General features: G+C 42.7%; 1 pseudogene; it reads right to left on the reverse strand.

Moving 5' to 3' along the window:
• Positions 1 to 1,093: 1,093 nt before the first annotated feature.
• The window catches only part of LOC105543222, a 7,360-nt pseudogene continuing 3,438 nt past the window's right edge, over positions 1,094 to 5,015 (reverse strand).

Below are 5,015 nucleotides of genomic sequence, written 5' to 3' on the forward strand. Positions count from 1 at the left end.
TTTTCACATGCCTGTTTGCCATTTGTATGTCTGCTTTTGAGAAATACCTATTCAGATCTTTTGCCAATTTTTAAATCAGGTTATCGGATTTTTTCTTATTGGGTTGAGCTCCTTATGTATTCTGGTTATTCATCCCTTGTCAGATGGATGCTTTGCAAATATTTTCTCCCATTCTGTTAGTTGTCTCTTTGCTTTGTTGATTGTTTCCTTAGCTGTGTGGAAGCTTTTTAACTTGATGTGATCCCACTTATCCATTTCTTCTCTGGTTGCCTGTGCTTGTGGAAATATTTGCCCAGACCAGTGTCCTGGAGAATTTTCTCCATGTTTTCTTTTAGTAGTTTCATGATTTTAGGTCTTAGATTTAAGTCTTTGATACATTTTTATTTGATTTTTATATATGGTGAGAGACAGTGGTCTGATTTCATTCTTCTGCATATGGATATACAGTTTTCCCAGCACCATTTATCGAAGAAACTGTCCTTTCTCCAATACATGTTCTTGGCACCTTTGTTGAAAATGAGTTCACTGTAGATGTATGGATTTATTTCCAGGATCTCTATTCTGTTCCATTGGTGTATGAGTCTGGATTTTTATGATTTTTTTTCCTTAATAGCAAAATAATATATGTCTTGAAAAACATGGAAAATGCAGGATAGAAAATACAGAAAATACAATTGAGAAGCTTTATGAGCATTTTGATCATCAAACTGCAAGTCACAGTTGCCCTGTCTCTTGCAGATGACCCTTATGCATCGCCCTGTTCCTGAGGACAACCCTGAAGATGAGTCTTCATTGAGCACCTTCTGGAGGTTGGGAGCTTTTAGAGCAAGGCTTTGCAATGTAGCAGGAGGTAGCTGTGGTCTTACTTGTTTCCACTTGTAGGAACTAGGCTTCCAAGAGGCTAACTCATGACCAATGCCGCACAGCTGGTAAACAATGATTCCAATGGTCTGGGGGTCCCTAGGCCTCGTTCTCTCTACTTGGGGCTTTCAGTTCCCTCAAGCCTGATTATCTGCCCTCTTCAAAGTGCTGCTCAGAGGGTCTGGGGCTCAACAATAAAAGGTGGGATGGGTCCCAGGGATAGATGAGGCGGTCACACCCACCAGTCCATGGACTCTTTGGGACAAGCCCTGACGATGACCCTACAGTGAAGCAGACCCTTATCCAGGGTCCTCTTGGCCTCCTGACTCTCCCACCCCAGCCACTGCAGCTCAAGGACTCTGAACTTGGACTTGGTGAGGCAGGAGGAGAGAATTTCCGTGGAGAAGGGCATTTCCAGGGCGATGAGGAGACCCTGCCGGCACAGACTCTCCAAGAGCTGACATTCCCTCCAGGACAGCCAGTCCAGGGGCAGAGAGGCCCCTTAAGATCAGCCTGATCTTGCGCATGTCTCAGGGGTAGCAGCTGATGGCCAGCAGGGTGCTGTCGCAGAGAGGGTACAGCCCAGCAACTCAAGCCCCTGCAGGTAGCTGAGCGCCTGCAGGCTAGCGTCCAGCCACTGCTCCCTTACGCGGTAGGTGCAGCCCCACCAGAGAGGGCAGGGCCTGGAAGCCTGACAGGCTCTGCTGGTGCTCGTCGCTGAAGGCAGGGACGCAGTTCAGCATGATGCATTCGAGCAGGGGCAGCACAGTGGGGTTCGGCTGCCTAAGGAGCTAGACCATGGAGATCTCGCAGCTGTGCAGCTCCAGGGTTCTCAGGGCGCTGGGCAGGCTGGTAATGGGCACCGTGCTCGGGTCGGCTGCGTACAGGCAGAGGAGCTTCAGGTTGGGGCACTTCTGGCCCAGAGATCTCATCAGGAGAGGAGACAACTGGGGGGCCTGGAGCCAGAGAACAGGTAGCCGCCCATCTGCAGGGAATGGAGCCAGAATGCCATGTACCTGCCAAGCAGGTGCCACATGACTTTAAATCGCACCGTGTAGAGCATAAGGTCGACGTGTCGCCACAGCCACCGTCGTCCACCAGCCTCTTCCAGCGGTGACAGACCCTGAGGAAAGGGATCTGCAGTGAGAACGACCCAGGCCCCCGGCGGGACCCGCATCTCCAGGTACCAGGTGCGCCCTCCGCCCGGCCTTCCCCGCCCCCACCCCGCCCCGTCCCCCGAAGGCGGGGACGGGGCTGCACCTGGAGACCCGGATCTGGGCCCAGACCGGGAGGTAAGAAAAGATCTCTGGAGCTGTGTCTGTGTTTATGCCACTACTGTGCCCTTTGGGTTACACTAGATCAGTATAATATGAAGTCAGATAATGTGATTCCTCCAGTGTTGTTCTTTTTCTCAGGATAGCTTTGGCTATTCTGGGTCTTTTGTGGTTTCATATACATTTTAGGATTTTTTTTTCTATTTCTGTGAAGAATGTCATCGGTATTTTGATAGGGACCGCATTGAATCTGTAGATTACTTTGTAGCTTGGACATTTTTAAAATACTGCTTCTTCCAATCCATGAACATGGAATATACTTCCTTTTTTTGTGTCCTCTTCAATTTCTTGCATCAGGGTTTCATAGGTTTCATTGCAGACATCTTTTACTTCTTTGGTTAAGTTTATTCCTAGTTATTTCATTTTTATTTGTAGCTATTGTAAATGGGATTACTTTCTTGATTTTGTTTTCAGACTGTTTGCTGTCAGCATATAGAAATGCTACTGGTTTTTTGTACGTTGATTTTTGTATCCTGCAACTTTACTGAATTTATTTATTAGTTCTAATAGTTTTGGGATGTATTTTTTTAGTTTTTTCAAATATAAGATCATATCGTCTGCCAACAGGAATAATTTCACTTCTTCCTTTCAAGATTGGATTCCCTTTATTTTTTTCTCTTGTCTGATTGCTCTAGCTAGGACTTCCAGTACTATGTTGAGTAACAGTGGTGAAAATGGGCATCCTTGTCTTGTTTCAGATCTTAGAGGAAAGGCTTTCAGTTTTTGCTGTGCAATATAGCCATTTGGGTGTTCTTTAGACAGAAGGAAAATCTTCTATCTAGAATAATTTTCCTTCTTTCTAAAGAATAACCTTTAGAATTTTCATTTGTGTGAGTCTGCTAATGACAAATTTTCTAAAGTTAGTGCTTGCTTGAAAGGTCTTTACCCTCGTTAAAGGAAAATATTTTCATTAGGCTTAGAATTTCAGGTTGGCAATTTTCTTTTTCAGCACTTCAAAATATGATCCCATTGTCTTCTGGTTTCCACCATTCCCGTCAAGTGTGAATTAAATTGTTGCTTCTTCAAAGGCAATCTTTTTTTTAACGTGGCATTTTATTTTTAAACTTTGGTTTTTGGTAATATTGTCATGATATACCTAAATGATTTTATTTATATTTATCTTGTTTTGGATTTATAGGGCTTCTTGTGGCTTGATGAATTTCGTTAGGTATGGGAAATTCTTATCTCTAATTTATTCAGATTTTGCTTCCACCCCATCCCCTTTCTCCTCTTTTTATGTAACTATAACTACTCATAAGGTAGAGCTTTTCACTTCATCCTCATGGTTTTCACCCCATTCTCATTTTCCATCCTTTTTGTACCTCCGTATTTCCTTCTGGATATTTTCTTTAACCCATCAGCCTGTTCCTAATTCCCTCATCAGTTGTGTCAATCTGCTCTTAAACCCGACTACTGAGATTTTCCTATTTCTGTCATTAAATTTTCTCTACCAGATTTTCTGTTTGATTTTTTATTTATAGTTTCCACATCTGAAGAAATTCTCAATCTCATTCTTTGCCATCTTCACCAAAGTACATTTATTTAAAATTCTATATCTGATCATGTCAACGTCTGGAGCCTTTGTGAATCTATTTCCATTGTGCTATCTTTGTCAGCTTTCACTTATGCCTCCTATCTAGATTTTTTTTTCTTTTTTTTAGTATGCCCTGAATATTGTATTTACAAAATTCCTTGTAGAAGTAACTTAAGGCCTTAAATGATGATACTATGTTTCTCTAGGAGAGATTTAATTTTCCTTAGCTGGTGCCTGGGGATCACCTGCAAGGATCAACTTCTCATTTGCCTGTCCATGCTTCTAGAGTGCAACCCTTTGTGGTTCCAACCCAAACTGGGGAAAAGAACTACTAGAACTCTTTCTCAACTTTGGTGAGCCCTGAACACCAATCCCTGTTGCTTTAGCTTCAAAGGGCATCAAAACCATTACACAATGCCTGTAATCTCAGCCCTTCGGAGACCAAGGCAGGCAGATCATTTGAGGTCAGGAGTTCGAGACCAGCCTGGCCAATATAGCAAAACCCCATCTCTACTAAAAATAGAAAACTTAGCCAGGCACGGTGGTGCACACCTGTAATCCCATAATCCCAGCTACTAGGGAGGCTGAGACAAGAGAATCTCCTGAACTCTGGAGGCACAGAGGTTGCAGTGAACCGAGATCATGCCACTGCACTCCAGCCTGGGCAACAGAGTGACTCTGTCCGCCCCCAAAAAAACCGTTACACACCCACTTGACCTCTCAGACTCTATTACCAGGAAAAGAAGAAAAGAAGCCCCAGCTACAGGATCATCTCTCCGAGCCTTGCCCCATCTCTAGATCCTGGCCTTGGGATCGTCACTATCTTGTTAGCTCTCTGGGATCTTTAAGCAGAAAGATGTGCTTCATTTGTTGGCTTGTTTTCAAATTGTACTCAGCAGAAGGGTCAATCAGAGTTACTTTCTCTACCATTACTGAAGGCAGAATGCACTTAAATATAATTATCTTCTTTATTTTTAATTTTAAATAAGAGGAGCTAGGAAAACAAAAAGCTTCCTAATTCTTCCTATTCCCAAATGGTTCCTCAATTTGTAATTACTTAATCTAGAGGAACTAAATACTCATTTGACCAAATTAATTTCTTTTAGAACGCATTAATTCAAACAAGTGGTCATATCAGAATATTAATGTGACTTTCACTTCAATCAAAACTGTGCTTCATAGCCACAAAGTTTATCATCACTGATATAACCATAAGAATACTAGATATACACCCCATAAGAAAAATTTAACTTTGAGTTGTTCATTGAGATTATGATTTTTTTTTT

This window comes from Mandrillus leucophaeus, unplaced genomic scaffold (assembly GCF_000951045.1).
Source record: "Mandrillus leucophaeus isolate KB7577 unplaced genomic scaffold, Mleu.le_1.0 Scaffold279, whole genome shotgun sequence".
NCBI classification, from domain to species: domain Eukaryota; kingdom Metazoa; phylum Chordata; class Mammalia; order Primates; family Cercopithecidae; genus Mandrillus; species Mandrillus leucophaeus.